Source organism: Nannospalax galili, unplaced genomic scaffold, assembly GCF_000622305.1.
Source record: "Nannospalax galili isolate Female #2095 unplaced genomic scaffold, S.galili_v1.0 scaffold187, whole genome shotgun sequence".
In the NCBI taxonomy this organism is placed as follows: domain Eukaryota; kingdom Metazoa; phylum Chordata; class Mammalia; order Rodentia; family Spalacidae; genus Nannospalax; species Nannospalax galili.
In genome coordinates, this window is record NW_008357584.1 from 994,751 (window position 1) to 1,017,505 (window position 22,755).

General features: G+C 38.9%; 1 pseudogene; it reads right to left on the reverse strand.

The window, feature by feature from the left end:
• Window positions 1-1,931: 1,931 nt before the first annotated feature.
• LOC103751717 lies at window positions 1,932-4,469 on the reverse strand (annotated as a pseudogene).
• Window positions 4,470-22,755: the final 18,286 nt, after the last annotated feature.

Sequence of the window (22,755 nt, forward strand, 5' to 3'; positions counted from 1 at the left end):
TTAACTCCAGTTCCAGGGGATCTATTGCCCTCTTCTGGCCTTTGTGGGCATTGCATGCATGTGGAACACTTGCATACACACAGACAAAGCACTCATACACATTAAATAAATAAATAAATAAATAAATAAATAAATAATAAAAATAAGAATTGGGCTGGGTGTGGTTGCTCACACCTTTGATCCCAGAACCCTGGAGGTAAGACTGAAGCCACCCTGGTGTACGTAGTGAGTTCCAGGCTAGCTGGGGCTACAGGAAGACCCTGTTTCAAAAAAACCAAAAAAAGCAAAGCAAAACAAAACAAAAAACCTACAAAAAACCAAAATCAACTTCTATTGTCACTGTGCTATGTGCTATCAGCAGAATACATCTTCCTCAATGGCTGTGGACTGGAACTTGCCCACACGTGTGATATAGACTATCTCCAGGCCCTTGCATGGGCTCACCAAAACAATTGCTTCCTTTATCAGTACGACATGGAGAGTCTGCAGAGAAAGACTGTTACCAAGACAGGCTTTAATAATGTGAATGTTATAATGCCTTTGCTGTGTTCTATTGACTAGAAGCAAATCAGATGACCTGGCCACATTCAGGAGAGGATTAATTAAATCCATAGCAGCAGGTATTATGGGTTACCTTAGAGTCTGTCCTCTACTCCATCTTTTTAAAAAATATTTTATTTATTATTTTTATTTTATGTGTATGAGTGTATTGCCTGCATGTATGTAAGTGCACCAATGTGACTTGGTAGCACCACAAGGAACACTTTTACTTTAGTTCAATACAGTTAAGCTATTGGATTTTGGGGGGGGGGATTAAGCCATACTGATACTTCACACAATACCCCCAATTTTAATTGGAACAGAGTTGAGCATAAAACAATGATCAGCTTGTAGGATGAAAATAGCATTCTGCGTTTATATGCTGTGATGAGTAATCTGCATTGTCAGCTTGACTGGATTTGGAATCACCTAGGAGACACATACATTTGTGCATGACTGTGAGAGCCAGTGCAGGGAGGTTTAACTGTGGAGGGAAGACTTCCCTGATGTGGGAAACACTGTCACATTGACTGGGAGTCTCAGACTGAATACAAAGGCAGAAGAGGATAAAGGAAGCTGAGCACCAACATTAATGTCTCTTTGCTCTCTGATTATGGACTTACTATGACTAGTGGCCTCATGCTTTTGTTGCCATAGCTGGAGTGGCTCTTACCTTCCCCTCCATGATGGATTGTACCCTCTGCCTCTGAGCCCCATTAAAGAAATTTTTGTCTTAGGTTGCAAAGAAATTTTTGTCTTAAGTTGCTGTTGTCAGGTGTTTTATCACAGCAATGAGATTTTTATAAAGTTAAAGATTTGTATGTGTATTCAGGTAAACATAGAATACCATTTCTGTATATTAGGAGGCACTTATAGAAGGCTATAGAGCAGTCTGATTATTCTATATATTAACAGCCACCTTAACAAAATTAAAAATTAAAAAATATATAAAATTGTAAGAGCACAAGTGAACATATTACCATAGTCAACATGAGATAAAATGCCCAGCTATCTAACTCATTGTATTCTGGAGAAAACCCTGGGGAAAACAGTGATTTTACATTTTAAAAGATCCAAGAATACCCAATACAATCCTTTCTGTAGTTATTATTTTTCTGTAAGTGTTGAAAATAAAAGAAGTTTTCTGTGTCACTGGAGGCAAAAATTTCCAAATAGATTTGCCTTTATTTAAATTTTCAGGAGTTGGTTAATATGACTTAATTTACAAACAAGCACTTTTAGTTTCTGATACTGAGGGTGGCAGTATTCTGAAAACAGAAGGCAGCATAGAGTCAAGTCCAAAAATGGACCCTTCCTATCTTCAGCCTAATTGTTTACACTTACGTTTTAGGAAATTTTGTTTTTGCTGTGGCTGTAAACACAACCCTTAACTACTTCTTAAGCATGTCAGCTTTATGATTGACTCATATCAGTCTCTTTCTTGCTAACTCTTTTTGGTCAGGAGAATGATGAACAGAAAGGCATGTCCTTAAACACATGACTCTGAATCCAAGCATATCTGGAAAAAAAAAACTTTCTGGGTAGTAGGAGGACCCATTTGTTCACATCATTTTCAAGACACTCAGCAGCTGGACAGTGGTTGGAAATCTCTGGTTGTGTAATACTATAGAGGAATAAGAGGAATTCTGGATTTCTGGCTGAGTGTTTTTACATTTGTGCAGGTTGGGGTAACTTGTTGTGCCACTTTCAGGAAAAAGTTTTGGTTTTTTATACTTAGCATCAAAATTTGAAGAAAAAGAAGGCGGTTTTTTAAAAGCTTCACTTAGCTCCTGAGTTTTTCGGTGGAAGCCTGTGACTGGAGTTGACTGTGAACACAGAACAAAGCCTTGGCTTTCTTCAAGGTCACATTCTGAATCTGACTGAGAACTTGTTCTTGGATACTCTGAAGTTGATGGGCTTTGCAAGGGTACTTTTTGTGAAGGCTGGCTACAGAGTTATAGGATGCTTTTCTGCCCAAGATGATTCCCATGGTAACAAAATATCCTGGGATTTTTTGGTAATTTCTGTTCCAATGTCTTCATCTTTAGCAAAATCATAAAAAAGATCAGTGGAAACATTGAAGCTACCTTCATGACCAGTAGAATAATTTTGTGTTAAATTATTATTGATACATCTCTAAGTTATTTCTTTCAATGTATTTGTATTTCTCCTTGGACTACTGCAAAGAGTTTCTAAAGGATATGTAAGTTTTCTGCAAATTGTGAACCTGTCATCTTGAGTATTTTGCTTATTTTCTAATTTTCAAAGATCTGAAATTCATTGTACTTCTTGGAAGGCAAAGTTATCAACTTTTCTTTCACTTGTAAAAGTGATTTTCCTCTATGTCCATGCAAATATTTGTTACTGAGGTAAGAATAGTTACTTGCTGAGCTACTGGCCCTGAATGAAATTTCATTCTTATGTGGTAAGATGTTCATAGTCTTCTTAAATGATGTTTCCATATCTTCTGAAGATGTAAACAGAGTTGACAGCTAAGTGTTTGGTAAAAAATATTCTGAGATATCACATTTATTACTGCGGGTAGACATAGCCTCTACTCTGTTGTCTGGTTTAGACTCTTTTTGAATGCAAAAACTTGTATTTGACTCACAGTTGAAAAAGAAATTCTCTTTGATAGAATGTTTTTTGATCATTCTTGTGATGATTTTGAGACCATGGTGGTATATTCAAGGTTCCTGTAATTCTCCAGGGAGTCATAGACAACCTGCTGTGGTCTGTATGGAATTTATCAATGTCATTACGATGTTTTCTATTCTTGACATCTGTCTTAGTTGTAGCAATCTCACGTTCAACAACTGCCAGAAACTTGTTCAGGCTTTCAGAGAGTGGCAGATCATCCCAAATCAAGGAGTCACAGTCCTGGGAAGCTCTAGCTGTCTCTTCAGGTCTGCCTGATAAAGGTGAACATGTAGCTCTCTCTTGAAGGATGGTGGTGGTGCTGGTAACATGGGAGCTCACACTGGAAATACCTATTTTTAATTTCTGCTGTACTATAGGATTCTGTATTGTCTTCCTCAAAGGGTTCTTGCATTTACAAAGGGAGTAAACTAGAGTTAGAAAGTCTAGTTTCATGATGACTACTGCAAACTACACTCAGATGATTAGCCTGTAAGACAAATTCTTCATCCAACTTTTCTGTTGTATTCTCTTTGTCCATATGTGAAGCAAGGTTCCATGAACTCTGAATGGGATCATGGCAGCTCTTAGAACCAGTAACCTCTGCAAAGGATGCACTGTCTGTTTGGGTGAGGAGTATGACTGGCCATGCTCTGTTCTGGAGCTGAAAATTCATCATTGTCTGCTAGCTGTTAATCAGTAGAAGTCAGTTCAAGTGATGGCTGCCAAAATCTTAAAAATTTATCTCTGCCATGAAACTCCAGAAAATAGGAACTGTTTCCAGAGCCAGGTATGCTGCTAAGATCACTGTTTGAGAAGTCTAAAGTGAGTGAGTGGCCACTAAGCTCTTGTGAGCCAGAGTGATGTTTCCTGACAATGGAAGGGTGCAGAAGCTGATCAAAGTAGTCAATGACAGTGAAGCCTGCAACACGTGGGTCAGGCAGGATAATCTGGGAAGCTATAAGTGCTCTGACTTCTCCTCCGTGCCCATAGCACTGCTGCAGGAAGTTACTGGAATCTGAATCATGTCCACATATATTTCCAAAATTCATCACACCAAAAACAAAGCTTTGTCCAACAAAGCAATTTTCAACTGCCTCAGTCAATAGACTCTGCAGAAATGAGAATCATAGGAAATTAGATGTAGACAGCTATTATTGCATACGATTGTTATGAGGATAGGAGTATACAAATACACACAAATGATGAGAATATGTTACCTGCTTCTTATGTCTGATGTTCTCATAGCTTTCTTCCTCATCATATTTGTAAAATGATGTTGCTCCATACATATTGTGGTACAATGATGGAATACCTGAGATGGGGTAAATTTACAGCAGCACCAGTGCCATTCATGAGTATAGGGTCCTTACAGCCTAATCCCCTCAACACTATTGCATGACAGTTTAATCTGTAGGAAAAAACAAAGGCAGAAACAACTACATATAGCTTTCAATTTGCAATTAAGTTTTCATATATTGTTAAAAAAGATTGATATTTGATATGGTGTAAGGACAGGGAGACAGGAGGCTCAAGTTTCAAAATGGAGTGCCCACTGGATCCTTTGACTCAGGTAATTGCAAATCATCCTGCCAATAACTTGTATAAGCTGAATTGTATTCTTGATGTTTGAGAAGAATACTGAAAAGAAACAGGAAAGAAGGTCCTAGGTAGAGTTTACAGATTAGAATAACTGTCATATACTTATGGTGCATAATCCCCATGGATGGAATGATGTACCAAAAAAGTAGGACCTCAGCTTCCTCAGAATGTCTCCCATTAACTAGGTAAGTAGTATATACATACTAGTTCAGTCAAAATAATTGGTTATAACCTAGGAAACCTAAAAGTAAACAGTCAGTTGTCCTTCGGGGAAGCTGTAGAGGTAATTTTCTAACACAATCAGTCTGATCTGTTCTTTTGACAGCAATCATTAAACTCTTGCTTGTGCCTGAACCAGAATGGCACATACTCAGAGATGGCTTGAACCATAGAGGAGGGACCTAAAGAGTAGGAAGAAGAGATACAGGATTTATGCACATGTCAGAATTCTTCAGTTAGCAAAAAGAAAATTAAAATAAAATCATACCCCAAATCTCACATAAAAAGTGGGTAATTGATTATTTGTAGCCCCTTTCAACATTTTCTTTTCTTTTCTTCTTAAATATATTTTTAGAGAATTTCATAGGATATATTTTGATGGTATTCATCTCTCCCCAACTCCTCTGAGATCTGCCCCCACCTCTTTACTCGCCTCTGAGATCCACCTCCCTCCCTCCCACTCTCTTTCTTTCTTTCTTTCTTTCTTTCTTTCTTTCTTTCTTTCTTTCTTTCTTTCTTTCTTTCTTCTTTCTCTCTTTCTCTCTCTCTCTCCCTTTCTCGCTTTCTTTCTCTCCTTTCTCTTTCTTTCTTTCTTTCTTTCTTTCTTTCTTTCTTTCTTCTTTCTATCCTTTCTTTCTGTACTCATTCTCATTTTCTTGAACTCTGTAACCCAAGCAGGCCTTGAATTTGTGAGTCCCAGCTTCAACCTTCCAAGTAGGTGGGATTATCATCCTGGGCTACCAGGTCAGGCGTACCTAACTTTTCTGAGCTCTATTGAGTCCAATGTGTTGCCCAAATTCTCTTGAGTGTGGAGTCTGCCCTGGAGTATCCTCAACTGACTAGGGACTACACCTTAAAGAAAACTGACTCTTCCTCCTCCAGTAGCTATCAAATGCCAATAGTTCCTCAGTTAGAGGGTGGAACTTAGTATTCACCCCTCCCTCTTCTGAGCTGTAATTTTTTTCTGGCTTTAGTTTGAGCAGGTTTTGTACACACTGTCATAATTGCTGTGAGTTCATATGTGCAATTGCTCTGCTGTCTGTAAAACACTATTTCTTTGCCACCGTCCACCACCTCTGGCTCTTACAATCTTTCTTCTTCCTCTTCCTCAAATACCCATGAGCCTTGGGGGCTGGGGTATGATATTTAAGGTTGCCCACTGTCTCATGTTGAACAGTTGTGGGTCTCTGAGTTGATGCTGTGTACTGCTAAAAGAAGCTTAAACTCTTAATTTGTTTTGTCAGAAGTAGCTCAGATTACATCTGTTTTGGGTAAATTCATTGAATACTCCACTTTATTTTAAATGCAAGTGAAACTATGTGTATAAGTTCATTCACTGCATTTATACAATTTATCATCTTTTATTTCTAAGTCTTTCAATTAATTTAGACTGAATTATTATTATACAAAATTCAGAACTCTCTATAGGTGTTAAATCAGTAATCAAAAACAAATATTTTTTGTAAAATTCACGACACCTAACCTTAATTTTATAACAAGAATTCAATGATAAGGAGAAAAAAATAATTTCTTGCTTTAAGAAATTGCTTAGTTATTTTATACATTGAAAGGAAAGTCTGTATTCTTGTGGCTGATTTTCAATTAAACATGAATTATGTGAATTTTATTTTGTCCTCAATTCTAACAAGATTGGATCAAATAAATTTAAAATAATCTGATGATAATTAAAATATTATTTTATAATTTTATGTATGTATATGATGTGTTTTTATCATACTAAACTCCCATTACTCTCTCTATTCCCTTCCCACTCCCCTGAATCTCTTATTCCTAACAGGTCACTTTCCTACATTCATGTTTTTTTTGTGTATGTCCCACTGACCTTAATTAGGATTGCTTTTATGATCCTGGGTACAGGATAATTTATTGGAGCATGGCTAATTTACCAGTGGAGTAGATATAGATGTGCCATTTAGGGCCCAGCCCTTAATAGCCACTTCTCAGTAGCTTGACAAATTATAAGTCTCTGCATTAACTGTTGAGCACACTGCAAGAAGAACCTTCTTTTACCTAAGCTGAGAGAATACCAGTCTTTGGGTATAAATATAAATTCTTAGTTTGACATGTCCATTTAACAAAATAATGGTAGTAGGCTCCCTAAGACCTATGACCTTGCCAGCTTTTGACAAGGTTTACAGAACCAAACGTAAATTCCCTCCTGTGGAGTAGTTGGAGGAAGTAGTTGGTTACCCTGTAAGGGTCATGCTACCAGTGCATCAGTGGACATATCTTGCCTGGTAAGGTTGATATTGGTGACAGTTTTTAGTTTATATAATTTGTTTTCCAAAACAAAGTATGTTGAATCTAAGCAACTTACTCCAGAAAAGGTTTGAAGTAATATTATCTTAAAGCATATTTGAAACTTCTGAGCTACAAAGACATTTTTCAAATTTAGTTGAGCAACAAATATCAAAGGTGAATCATCATAATTGGCTGCATAGGACTGTCATTGTACAGGTGACTCAAAGGTGTACCAGTATACTCAGTGGCTCCGAAATAGGATGACCCATATAAGGACATTATTGGGATACTACTTTCTCCATTGTAGTCACATCTGCTAGGAAGTCCTTCAAGACCAAGTCTTCAGTGCTGAGGATAGAACACCACAAGCTTTATCAAGTACTCAACGAAGTGCTGGAAGACATTGAGAGACATTTTTTAATAAAATTACTGCCTGTGCTGGATAGCTTTAGTGTCAACTTGACATACCTGGGTTGAGGGAGCCTCAATTGGGGAATTGCCTCCATTGGACTGGCCTGTGGCCATGTCTGAGGGGCATCTTCTTGATGAGTGATGTGGGAGGGCCCAGCCCACTATGGGTGATGCCACCCCTGGGCAGGTGGGCCTGTGCTGCATAAGAAAGCAGGCTGAGCAGGGGTCAGGGGAGCAAGCCAGTAAGCAGAGTTCCTCCATGGCCTGTGCTCCAGATCCTGCTTCCAGGTTCCTGCCCTGAGTTCCTCTTTGGGCTCCTGGATGAACTGTGACCCAGGAGATGTAAGCCCAATAAACCCTTTCTTCCCCAAGTCGGTATTGGTCAGAGTGCTTTGTCACAGCAATGAAGAAACAAACTAGGACACTGCCCCTTTCTCTGCTGGCTTCTCTGAGTCCTTCTTCACAATGTAGGATTGTCTTTCACATGATCATAACGTTGGCAGATTTCTTAACTTTCAAAATTTAATAGTCACTGTTCACTTGGGTTATGTGACTCCAATCTAGCCAAAGCCTCCAGAGAGAAAGAGACCTCCATGAGAGGCTTTCTTCTGCATCTGTCTCCTTCAGGAGTCAAACCCTGCCCTGCCTATTCTAATTGACCAGTTGTGCTATGATACTTTGAATATGTTTTTCAAAGTTCCAAATTGGTCTTCCTAATGTTTTCTAGTGGAGAATTTGATCTAAGATAGTTACTAGTATTAATGAAGAATATTTCCTTCTAACACAGAATCTTAACCATTTGATTTTTTTCAAAAGAAAATGTGCAGTTGTTCTCTATTTTTGTCTGATTCTTCAAAAGTACAAGGTGACATGTAACTGTGAGGCATGTCACCTTGCCACTGTTGCTCACATTTAAAAAATGTTAATATGAAATTGTTGCTGTGCAAACTTCTTTTTTGGTTTTTTAAAAAATATTTATTATTATTTTTTAACAGAGCATATGGTAGGGGTTTATTTACAGAAGAGTGGTTGCCCCACATTTATGACTGCACCATAAAGTCCTCACTCAAATACAGATCCTGTGACCTCCCAACAGCTGCACAAAATGGTGAGAGAGGTGCCTGTTGGTGTTCTTGACTTATATATCCTTTGCCCCATCCCCCACATGCAGCTAAGGTTGACTGATTGGGTGGTAGGGGTAACTGACTCCCCTCTCGACTCCTTGATGAGCATGGGAAGAAGGTGTGACTGTAGCTTGCTGGAATAGTGGTTGGAGGACATTTCTGGTTAACACTCCAACCCTTCCTCTGACTCCTACATTCTTTCCACCAATCTCTTCCACAAAAGTCCCTGAGCCTTGGAGGGGTGGTAGGTATGGGATGATCTTCTTCCCATTGTGGCAAGACACTGAACTTTCAGGTCTCTGCATCATCTGTTTTCTGTGGGCTGTTGGACAGTGTCAGTGGAATTCCATGTACTATAAACACACACGCACACACACACACACACACACACACACACACACACACAGCAAGAAGCAAGAACATCTAAACAGTGCCTGCTGTAATAACTTAATCTGTGGGTATAAACACAAATGCTTGTTCAGTACTTTAGCAGGTGCATCATTTCCGTCTAACAAAACAATTGCAGTGACTTCCCACTGGGGCCCATATTCTCCTCTGCTATAGAGGGTTGATCCTCTGGTCTATAGTATCAGAAGTGTGTTCCACTCCTAGGAGTGGGTACAATTGAAAATATGCTGGTTGTACATACCCTAGATGCCCCAACACCCCACTATTGCACCAGCAGGAACATCTTGTTTGGTATGTTGGTAGTGCAACACGTGGGGTCCATCGTTGAGCAGAATTATAGGGGAATATTTTCCCCAAGTCACCTGTGTGTTGCCTTTTGGCACCATGGTCTTTTTGACAGAGGGTCTTCCTGTAGCCACAACTGGCCTGGAACTCACTAGATCAGCTGTCTCCATCTCATACAGATCCACCTGCCTCTGCCTCTTGAGTCCTGGCATTAAAGGTGCGTGGCACCATGTATAGCTGTTCAAACATTTTTGACCTACTCAAAATGGGAATTTCATATATCTTAAAATAATATGTTTTTTCCTTATTTTAAACAGAAACATTTGCTAGTATCTTTTAAAATGTTCTTTCAGGTTTTCAGTTTTTTTTTTTTTAGTGTGAATAATGGATTCTTCTTTATGTTATGTTTTACTTTTCTTCTTTCTAAAATATATTCTGTTGAGTTCTAAGGGCAATAAATTATAAATTGTCATCTAATATCTTTATATGTTCAAACATTTCCTTTCTTTTTTGTGCTATCACTAATCAATATTAGTTTAGCTAAATAAAAATAACAGATTGGCAATAATCTTCATATAACATTCTGATCATGTAGTATCGCTTGCAGGTTCTCACTTGATAAGCTCTTCTGTAAGCCAAAAGTTTGTTTCTTAGAAAAAAAAAGTCCTTGCTGGGCATGGTGGCACACATCTGGAGAGGCAGAGACAGGCAGATTTCTATAAGGTAAAGGCCAGACTGGGATGATCTGCATAGTGAGTTCTAGGTGATCTGAGGTTACCTAGTGAGATCCTATCAAAAAAATTCCATTCATTCTTGAATTCCAATGAAGCTAGTTGATTTTTTTTTTTTAAATAGAAGGAAGAGTTTATTTGAGCTTATGGTTCCAGGGGAATTACAGTCTGTCATGGCAGGGAGGTAGGGAGGGTGGCTACAGCAGGAGCAGCAGAAATGAAGCTCTCACATCCTCATGCAGGCACAGGAAGCAGGAGAGCAACTGGAGATCTGGCAAGGCTTAAGAACTCTCTAAGCCCACCCCCCATTGATGTGCTTCCTCCAGGATAGCCACACCTTCTAAAACCTCCCAAAACAGTGCCATCATCTGGGGACAAAATGTCCAAATATTTGGAGCCTAAGGGGGACTCAAACCACCACATTCCACCCCTGGCCCCTGTAGGCTCATGACCATATAAAATGCAAAATGCATTTAGTCCAGACTAAAAGTCCCCATAGTCATTATCAGTCTCAATACTATTTAAAAGTCCATAGTCTCTTCTGAGACTCAGGTAAATATCTTAATTGTAAGCCTCTATAAAATGAAAAGACAAATTACATACTTCCAACATACAGTGGAACCGAATACACATTACCTTTCCAAAAGGGAGGAATAGAAGCATAGTAAGGAAATACTGGACCAAAACAAGACTGAAAACCAGCAGGACAAACACCAAATCCAGTAGCTTCATGTCCAACTTCTGGGACTTTACTGCCAAAGGGCTTAGATGTCTCAGCCTCTCTAGCTTTGTTGTGTGCAACACACATCTCTCGCTCATGCTGGTACCACTCCCTGTATGCAGATCTTCTTGGCAGATGCCTCACAACTCTGGCATCACAAACTTCTTGGGGTCTCCACTGCCAACCAGGCTTCACCTTCACAGCTTCACACAATGGCCTGTCAGGGCCTTCTTTAGGCATGGATACCCCTGCTGCATGGTGCCTGGCCTCAGTGGCTCTCTGAAACTGTGGAGGAAGAACTGATGACCCCTTCACTCTTCCATCTTTCATGCCTCTAAAACCAGCACCGCGTGAACAACAATGCCAAGTTTGACTGTAAATTTGGGGTGAACTCCAGCCTGCTTTATCCATTTGAGAAACTTTTCTCTTCAGTGGCCCCTGAAGCATTTTCCTTTCACAAGTTGGAGGCTTAACTGGGTGTGGTCTTTCCCTGGAGGCATTCACTCCATTGTTTAAGTTTGAATCTCTAGGCCTCTCCTTAATCACTTTTTAGTCTCCTTATCAATGGGATCCTCTCCATCATATGCCAGGCCTCCAACATTAGTCTTCCTAGTGCTCTTTTGCAATCCATCCTGTACATTCTGAATTTCTTTCTGCCCCATTTCCACTTTTTCTCTGTAAATCTGTATAATATTCACCATTAATATCCATGCCACCATTTCTACATTAGGCTCTCTTGAAATTTCTTCCTTCAGAGAAATTAGTCCATGGCTTTTCAACTTAGCCTCAGGCAAGCTCTTTGGCTGTGGGTAGACTCCAGCCAGACTCTTTGCCAAAATATCCCAATTTCTGCTTAAGTCCTTCTTTCTCTCTGGAACTGCATTGTTTTCAGCACTACTTTCTTCCAGCCCCCTACTAGAATGGCCTATTAAGCTCTGCTTATAGCAATCAACCATTTTTCTAGCCCAACCTTCCAAAGTCTTCCACATTTATTCAAAACCCCACATGGTCAGGTTCTTCACAGCCAACAGCCCATTCTCTGGTACCAATTACTGTATTAGTCACTTTTCTGTTGCTATGATAGAAACTCTGACCCAAGCAATTTATAGAAGAAAGAGTTTCTTTGAGCTTATGGTTCCAGGGGAATTACAGTCTGTCATGGCAGGGAGGCATGGTGGCTGGAGGTGGCTGGAGCAGGAGCAGCAGAAGTGAAGCTCTCACATCATCATGCAGGCACAGGAATCAAAAGTGAAGCTAGTTGATTTTTAAAATTTATTCCACACATAGCTACAATATGAAATCAGTTTTAGAATGTTTTTAGCTAACATTATTTCAAGTATGGTTTTACACTATGGTTTTACACTATTCTCTTTCTTCTAAAATTGTCCTTAACCTCTCATTCTTTCAAAATGAAAAGTTGTCATTGACTATTTAATTGAGAATGCAATGCATTTCTTACTATTACCTAGCAATTCATCAGTTTTTTCAAGGTATTTTGGAAGCTCTTGTTTTGAATTTTTAGCTGAAGTTTAATTTTCCATGGGAAAATTTTTGTTTCTTTTCCAATCATAATCTTTTTTTTTTTAAAATATTTTCCTTAAGAGCATAGACAGGCTATAAATCAATTTTCAGTGACCTAAATTCTAAAATTTAGTGTTTGGGTGTTCTCAGTTTACCTTTATTTTTGTGTTTCCAAAGATGAATGTGGATCAGGAAAGCAAATACATTATAAAATATTGCGCTTATTGAAAACTTCACAGACTTCCTCTGCAGATAGGTTATTTGTTGTTGGTTTTGTCTGTTCTGTTTTTAGCTACTTTGCTTGGATTTTCTTCTGTCTAAAGAAGAGATTGGTAGTCTTTCTCTGTAATGGGCCAGAAAGGAAAAAATTTAGGATTAAAGGACAAGAAGATCTACTGTCACTATTAAAATCTTACATTGTGGTTCAAGAACAGTCATAAATGACATATTACTGAATTTGAATATAATGCTTTAGTGAAACTTTTTTCATAAAAGAAACAGGATTTGGTTTGTAACAATAATTTGCTGATCTATAATCTGGTGTATCATTAAGATAATCAAAACACTTGTCCAGGACAGATACTGCAGAGCAGTGAATATTCACTAAATTGCATATTTTTTCACTAAAACTTTAGTTATTATTTAGAATGCGTCAAGTTGCCTGAAAGGAAGGATCAATTCATAGTGATATTTCTGCAACTCTAATGAATGAGATGGTTAGAGAATTTTTGGACTTCCCTCCAAGGCATGAGCAGCTTTTTCTGTTGTGAAGGTCAGAGTTTCCTTAAAGTTCTCTGTTGTTCAAGGGCATTAATCATGTCTGTATTCATGACTAAGAAAAGGGAGGCCTAGGGAGGTGACTCTGTGGGTAAGAGTCCTTGCTACATAAGCATGAGGACCTGATTTAAATCCCTAGCACACATGTAAAAAGCCTATGCCTATGACCTCAGGGCTGGTGAGTGGGTTACAGAGACAGGAGGCTCTCTGGCCAGGATAAGGGGGTCAGTGCAGAAAATATAAGTTGCCACTGTAAGTCAGTGTGTATAAAAACATTGATTACCTATATGAGGAGAGAACTTGGAAAAAAAAAAAGATCTGATCTTCGGGTGGTTTTCTAGAATCAGATCTAATGGGGGATAACTGTGGCTCTGATGGACTGTGACCCAGGAGATGTAACCAGAAGGCTATACCATTGGTCATCTGGATCCTCTAGGAGTATCCAGGAAGCATGTCATCCATGAGACTAAAGAATTCTGGAAAACTACATGGGGCACTTTATTTGAATGGCCCTCAGGGAATACAGATATCAGCATACAGTTAGTTCCTTCTTAAAACATTGTGTTGGCATTTAGTGCTATAAATTTCACTTTTAGAACTTCTTTCAGACCTAAGGGTTTTGGTGTTGTGTGTTTTAATTTTCATTTCATTTCAGGACTTTTAAAATTTCCTTCTTAATTTCTTCTTTGGCCATTCATCATTCATTGGTATGTTGTTTAATCTCTCTGAGTTGGTGTGATTTTTAGAGATTCTGTTACTATATTGTGGTCAAATAGGATACAATGAGCTGCTTCAGTTTTCCTGTATTGTTGAAATTTGCTTTGTGTCCCAACATATATCTATTTTAGAGAAACTTCCGTGGGCTGCTGAGAAGAATGTGTATTCTGTGGTGTTGAGATAGAATATTATTCTGTATATATCTGTTAAGTTCACTTGATGTATAATGTCATTTTACTCTAATATTTCTCTGTTTATTTTTTTCTAGATGACCTGTCTATTGATGATCAGGGAGTATGGAAATCCCCTTCTGTTAATGAATTGGATTAATATATGGCTTAAAGTCGTGTAGTATTCTTTTTATGAAATTGGGTATTCCAGAGTTTGGTACTTGTGCTGGATAGATTTAGTTGTCAACTTGACACACATGGTTAGAGGGAGCCTCTATTGGGGAATTGTCTCCATTGGACTGGGCTATGGTTATGTCTCTGGGGGTAATTTCTTGATTTTTGAGTGATGGTGGAAGGCCCAACCCACTGTGAGTGGTCTCATCCTTGGACAAGTTGTTCTGTATTGTATAAGAAAGCAGGCTGAGCACTGGCCAGGGAAGCAAGCCAGTAAGCAGTGTTCCTCCGTGGTCTGTGCTTCAACTTCTGTCTCCAGGTTCCTGCCTAGTGTTCCTACCTTGGGCTCCCTCAGTGATGGACTGTGACCCAGGAGATGTAACCCCAATAAATCCTTTCCTCCCCAAGTTGGTATTGGTTAGAGTGTTTTGTCACAGCAATTGAAGGCAACCTAGAACAGATATTGGAAGCATGATCATGGCATATTGCTGTGACAGTCCTGACCTTGGTGTTTGGGGGAAGACTGTGGAAGTGTTTGGAACTTTGAGCTAGAAAAAACATAAAATGTTTAGAGTTTGTTGCTGTGGGACTTAACAATAGTTATGCCGAAAGAGTTGTAGATGATGGATGCCTGGCTTGTGAAGCTTCAAAGGGAAGCAGAGACTATTAAGATTGTTTTTGTGATATTTTGAATTGAGAATCTGTGGTTTCTGGTCAGCTGGGGCTGAAGAATCAGCTGTGATTAAGAAGAGAGCAGAACCACTGAATTGAAACCTTTGCTTTACTGGGACAATTGATGCTGTTTAGGTGGGGCTGAAAAAGCAGCTGTGAGCAACAAGAGACCAGCATCATGGTTACAAAATCTCCTGGGAGGTATTTCCTTAGGGTCAGCACACAGAAGCTGTGGTCCAGAGGAGCTCTGAGCCTCCATCTCAAGCTGGAAGCAGGACTTTGCAATATTTAAGAGTCCCTTGCAGAGTTCTGGTGTTGAAAGTATGGAGGGGTCACAGAGAGCAGCTGAGGCTTGGCACACTGAGAGGCCAGGAAAGGCCATTGGTGAAAGCGCAGTCTCAATTGCAGTGAAGACCTCCAGGATTGAAGGGGTCATAGAATCTGAGCCTTTGCACCCTGAGAGGCCCGAAGAGTCCATTGGTGAAGGTACAGCCTCAGTTTTAATGGAGACCCCAGCTTTTTGGAGATGCCAGGATTATGGGACAATCACCCAGGGCAGCAGCAGGTGTGGGATGTAGCTGGCCTGGGCCTGTGAGACCAGCTGTGTGTGCTGTGGACAACAGAGCCAGGTAAGTGGAGCTGTTGAAACACTTTGAAACCCAGAAGATCATGGATGAATCCCAGATATCCAGCTTTGAGCTACTTTGCTGGACTAAGGTTTTGCTTAAGTGTGCCTGATTGTTGTACTATTTTGTGTTGTGATATTGTCATATCTTGGAGATAAGAAATGTAAAGGTTGTGGTTTAAAGTGATCTGTGTGTCAAGTTGACAAGGGGTCAATTGTGCTGAATAGCTTTAGTTGTCAAATTGACACACCTGGGTAAAGAGAGTCTCAGTTGAGTAATTTCCTTCATTGGACTGGCCTTTGGCCATATCTGTGGGACATTTTCTTGATTGTTGAGCTCTGTGCTGTGGATATCAGAGCCAGGTATGTGGAGCTAGTTGTTTGTTCCCTTGATCAGAATGAAGTGTTGTACCTTATCTTTTCTGATTAATAATTCCTATATTGTATTTCGTCAGCTATTAAGATAGCAACTCCTCCTTGTTTCCTGGTCCTATTTGCTTTGAATACTTTTTTCCATCTTTTTGTTGTAGGGTGGTACCTATCCTTGAAGATATGTTTCTTATATGCAGCAAAAAGATAGATCTTATTTCTTAATCCTTTCAATTAACCTGTACTTTTTAATTGGGAGTTGAGGCTATTAATATTTAAAGTGATTATTGAAAGGTGTGTGTTGATCGCTGTCATTTTTTTTGTTTTTTGATTACTTTTTGAGTCTTCAGGTATCCTATCATTGTTTTCTTTCTGTAATGTCTTGCCTATGCATATTCCCCTTCAATCTAAAGCACTGCTTCCGAAATTCTCTGTGTGGCTGGTTTGGTGGACATGAATTCTTTTAGTCTTTTTATATTGTGGCAAATCTTTCTTTCTCCTTCAACTATGGCATATAGTTATGCTGGATAAAGCAGTATGAGTTGGCATTTTTATCTTTTAGAACCTGGTGACCTTGCTCTTCTAACTTTAAAAGTTTCCATTGAGAAATCAACTGTTCTGGTGGATTTTCCTTTATATGTGACTTGTGTCTTTTCTCTTGTAGCTTTCAACACTCCCCCCCTTTTTTGTTCTGTATATTTGGTATTTTAACTATAATATGAAGTGGTAAGTTTCTTTTCTGTTCCTACCTATTTGGTGTTTGGTGTGCCTCTTGTTGTATGATTATGTCTTTCCTAAGTGGTAATACATAACAATAATAATTAGAGAAGAAGAGGACATGAATTTGAGAGGGGGCTGTGGTAGCAGAGACATGGGAGGAGTTGGAAGGTAGGAGAAGAATGTGTGGAAATGATGCAAGTACAGTGTCAGAGAAAAGAAGGAAAAAAGATAAACAATTGTGTTGCTTGTACTGAGATTTGAATCTTAAAGACCTCACATGGAGTGGGCATACAGATTTGGACAGCAGATACCACTTAGCAGTGAAAGCCAATGGGGTGAAGTCAGAAGGGAGTGTATGTGACACCAGCACTCACTCTTTGGAAAAGAGATGTAGTACTTCCTGATTATTCAATAATGGGAGCTTGAGCTAGCTCTAATTTAAATTGGAGGGAACATGTGACTATGTCAGAATCGTATTTCCAGAATAATTCATTCTTAGTTATAATACAAAGATTTGTGGGTTTTTTGCTTCTTTAGTCCTTCTGTTCCAATTACCTACTGTTGCATAACCAAGTACCTGAAAACTTGGTGGCATATAGCAACTATTTAATAGGCTCATGGGTTCTGTGGATCAAGAATTGGGACAGGGCACAGCAGGGTGTGCTTGTCTCTGTTTTCTCCTTGCCTGTGACTTCAGCAGGAACACTCAAAAACTGAGGACAACTAATCACCTGGGGTAGAATTAGAACCATCTGAAGCTCTACCTCCCCCTCCGCAGACATACACAGACCATACCTGGTGTGGTGATAAAAGACACACTTGACTGGGAACTTACCCAAGGCACTTTTTTTAGGAGTTTTGGATTCTGAACATCAAAAAGGGCTGATTTTCAAGGGTTAGAATATCAAGAGAGCCTAAAAGGTCATACATGCCATTTCTGCAACAGTGTGTTTTCTGGGGAAAACACAAAAGCCCAGTCAGTTTAGAGGTGATGAGAAATAGCCTCTGCTCCTTGATGAGAAAGTAGTAAGGTTGATAACAGCATGTGGAACCAGAAATATCACTTCAGTCATTTTTAGACAATATAATCTGTCACATCCTTCTCCAGCACTGCCTCAAATCAGGCATTTTAACTAAGACTGAACTTCTTTAAATGATCTGCAGTTAAGTAAATCAAATGCTGGAATGTATTAATAACATAAAAAGCAATTTGACAGCACTTGCTGTTCTTCTCAACAGTTGCGACACCTAACTTTGCAAATCAGTAGTTTTGGATAGAATACTTGCTGATGCACAATCGAACAGCACAGAAAAATCAACCCAGCCTTTATTGTATGTATAAATATTTAAGACCAAGTATCTCTAAATCAGTAATTTCCATAGTAAACAAAACGATAGAATGCAACGGAAAGAAAAACTCCAGCTCTTAATACAAAATATGCTTTTGTTTTCCCTTTTTATCATTTTGCAGTGAAAAAGTTGATTTTGTTCCTTCATTTTCATATCCATGGAAATTTAACTCAAGTCTCTTCTATGTAAAATAACAACAGAAAGGCTGGGGATCTGTCAGTCAAGTTCTTGCCTAGCATTCAAGAGGATCCAGGTATGGTTCCCAGCACCACAAAAAAAAGAACATTTATGGTGAATTAATTTTAAAGTTCAGGCCGGAAGTGCCAGGTGGATCTCTATGAGTTCAAGGCCAATCTGGTCTATGTAGTGTGCTCCAGGTCAGCTACAGCTACCTAGTAAGACATTTTGTAAAAAAAAAAAAAAAAATCAGTGTGTTTTTCTCTAGTGATAAATTTTCACTTATTTGTCTGAACAAAGTCAGACAAGGATACTAGAGTTTTCCAGAATGATAATAGTATAACTACTGCCCGAATTCATCCAAAAACAAAATGGGAGAAAGCATACTCAGGAGAAAGATAACAATGTTAAAGTAAGGCAAAGTCCAAATACACACACAAAGCTTCTAATGATGGAGCGAATGCAGCCAGTGCCAAGGAGATAGAAATACAGAATCAGCACACAGACATGGGAGAGGCAGCCATCACTGTAGCACCAAGTCCTACTTGAGGGAACTGTGGTATCTTATTTTTGGAATGTTTTAAAGCTTTGTTTCTTTAGCTGATAAAATCTGAGGACACTGATATTAGATTCTGTCTGTGTAGATAGGAGAAATTAGAGAGTACGTTGATGTGTAATTAACTTCCCCTCCTTCCTCAGATACTCATTCTCTCTAAAATTAGTGTATAAAAGCAGATTTTTGTCTAAATTTAGTTTTTATCTAGTGTCAGGATTCACTCTATCTTCATGGTATTTAGAGAACATACAGGTTAGCCTTCTGTTACAGTAAAACCTTGGTTTGCCTACAACAAAATAGTAGGAAGAAAACAGAATAAACAAATGTCTCTAATGAAGAAGATACAGAGAATAAATCAACTGTCAGAAGGGACTTATTTTAACATTTCCGTATAATGATCAGGAGATGTGTGCCACATCACAGTACCACCTCCTAATTCTCTTTTATCTATGGCAACTGCCCTGCGTCATCAAAGCAGATGCTTCCAATCAAACATGTATGGTCATCAAAGGTGATTAGCCACAGTCTGCTCTATTTATTATGGCCAAATGACTGCTATATTATACAAATTAAAGTAAATTAACATGAACATCATATTTAACAGCTTCCTTTATGCTTATCGGGATAAGCATTCAGAAATGTGAATGGCTAAACTCTAATACACATACACAGAAAGAGATACATAATTATACTCCTAAGCTCTAGTGTTTGTTTGCAGGGGAATCCCTCAGTTTCAGTCACTCTAATTTATACAGACTTGTAACCAATTTGACTCTGAGGTCTTGTCTCTAAGCATAGATTAGTGTGGGAAGTGGGTATGTTCTAAAAAGTAAGAGCTATGAGAGATTCAAGTTGGGGTGATGGATAGTTTGACAGTAGAACAGGAGACAGGGATACATTTAAGAACCATACACCATCTACAAAAATGTGTAGCTGTTCACTTTTTCGGCTCTTTGTGGTCTTAGTGGATTGGAGCTCAACTGTCCCTCCTGTTACAGAGATGCCCAAGGCCTCCCATGGTCTTCATGAATATGAAGATAAGCGGCATGCAATCAGATTGTCTAAAATAACTTTAGCGTGTGTGGAATCAGAGCTGTAAGCACTTGTTTCTCCTCCATCGAATCAGAACCAGGCGCTAGGAAGCTGAATGAAGAATTGGCTCTTTTGTTTAATGCAGCAGGGAGTTTTCAGTTAACAATTTGAAGCTAATTCAAGATGCACAGGTTAACTTTTGAGTCTGATTGTCACAAACAGCTATGGAAATTTAGACAAAAGAAAAGATTCCACTATTTTGTAGTTTTAAAACACTTCTGAAGGAAAAGATACAGAAATCTGTTTTTCCTGATAGCTGCAAGTGAATCAGTTAACTGGTCAAATCGAATCTCTTATTTATCTATTCCCTCCCCTCCTCAACCTTTCCCTCTCCTTCTCCTTTATCCTTTCCTCATTTGATTCTCATAATCTTTCAGTCCTTCTCTATGTCCATGAGGAGCATTCTTAGGTTGTTCTAAATGAGCACTTTATCTGCTAACATGGAACACATTGGAGCAGACAGTAGGCAGCCTAAGATGGCACTATCCAACATGATAGGCCCCCAGACACCAGTGTCTACTGAGTACTTGATATAGAAGTTGCTTAAGTTGAGATGTTCCTTAAGTGCAAGAATACATACTGGAGTTCAAGAATTTGAATTGAAAAAAGAATGTAAATGACATAAAAGCTTTTTCTACTGATTATGTGTTGAAATGGTAATATTTTGGACATATTAGATTAAATAAAATTTAGTGTTGAAATCAGTTTCACTTACTTTTGTCTGTATTATTTACGATGGTTACTGGAAAAATTTAAATTATGTATTTGGCAAATCTTTCTAAAGGATAGCATTGGTTTAGAAACTAAAATTATTGTTTGTCACCAAACCCAAACAATGAAGAAAAAAATCAAATTGAGGCATTAAAACTCTAAATATTATTTAACATAATTTAGTCATGCATTATGTGAAAATTGTAGCTTCTCTTTGAGGTGAAACTTCCAGTGATGCCCTGTGAGCTCATGCTTTTCCAGGAGCACCTTGAGAGAGATATATCTACAATGCCACAAGAATTACATAAAAAACTTTTAATAAAAAAAATTATTAAAAAAGTTAATAAAGACCATTTCATTCTAAGATTGCTCCCATCCTTGAAACCTGCAATGGTTCACCAATTCTTTTAAGATACCTAAGGAATGTGAGATTTTCTTCAACTTATCATAGCACCTTTTTCTCTATGGTCCCTTCCCTGTGTTCAAGCTTAGTCATTTTCTATATGCCATGTCAACAAACTCTAATTATTGCCTTATATGCTATACAGCAGACAAAGATCTACCTATGCCAAAGTACTAAAGACTTGACTTCAACCTGGTTAAAGTTATAAACATGAAGAACATGACCTTAGAAAAGGTTTGACATAAGCACAAAGGGAAAGTGGAGAGGTAAAGACAGATGTACCTTCTGGTCATCTCTAGAGAAGACATCTGGCTGGCTGTCCTTGAAGCACTTTCCTTTTGCGAAAGTGAACATATCAAACTAATAGGCATGTGTGTTTCATTTGGAAAATCCACAGAGATCAGGAAACTAATTAGGGCCCTTGGGGAGGGGGTTCTTGGGAGGGGAGACAGAATGCAGCAATATAAAGGGAGACAGGAGAATAGTGGAATAAGAAAGGCTAAATGGAGTAAGTAGTGGGAGGGCAGGATATATATATGGGGGGGTGGTTAAATGGAGTTATAATGAGGGTTCAAAGGCCATACCAGATGCCACAGGCTTGCGAATGAAAAGCCCAGTGGCAGAAATGGACACCCTCTTTTGCCAGTGCTACTGGTTTTTCTCTGGAACTTGACGGCAAGACCCTATTGCTGAAATCAATTCTCTGGTACTGACCTCAAAAACTTCATCTCTACTGCCTAGTTTTCATAGTACTAGAAAGTGCTATGAATGTTATCAGAATAGAATAGTAATCATCAACCTTATCTAGCTGTGAACCCTGCAAGCTGCAATAATGACTGGCCTGGTAAGATATACCCACTGGTGCAATAGTGGAGTAATAGTGGTGCAACTGCTATGAGAGTAACCAACCACTTTCTGATTGGATGTAGGGCCTGCTTCACAAGATGGAGCCCATATCTGGCACTGTTATGAGGGTCAAGAACCTGTGGCTAGATAGGTCACAGGCCATAGGGGAGAACATATAGAGAAAGTATTAAACAAACTCTTAATGACCTACTGTTATACACATAGATTAGTACAGCTTTCAACTCTGAGTAGAGAAGCGTCCCCTTGAATCAGATGTTGATTAATACAGAAACCAAAAATGGCCATCATGTAGAAAATAAGGAACTGCAGAGTGCTAGGCTGTAAATGGGATACCTATATCACTTTGTTTCCTCCCAAGGCTCAGGGATAATTGTGGAAGAGGGGGCAGAAAGAGTGTAAGAGCCAGAGGTAATAGATGAATACAAGGAAACTGTATTTTCTGGACATAACAGGGCTGTTGCACTTATGAACTCAAAGCAACTGTGACAGCATGCACAAGACTTGTGTAAGCCCAAGCCAGACAAAAGCCTATAATGTATGAGGAAGGTGGGCAAGAAGCCCAGCCTTAGCTAGGAGCTATTTACAATTGATAGCTGCTGGGAGAGGGTTTTGCTTAAGGTTGTGAAGTCTGGAAGGTTGACCAGGCTCCAGTGGATGGATCCATACCCAAGAGCACTTGGAGAACACAAACTAGCCTTAATAGGCCTTTAAAAAGTAATCAATGGCCTGAAGTGAGAGGGTAGGGAGGTGAGGATGTATCGGATAGGAGAAGAGGGAGAGAGTCTGAGTATGCTCAAGATTCTCAATAAAAATATTATTTTAAAAGAATGATGCCCTTTAAAAACCTAACTGGATCATTGTCTGACCTTATTGTGACTTCTTATATCCAAACATCTTTCCGATGCTAAGATTCT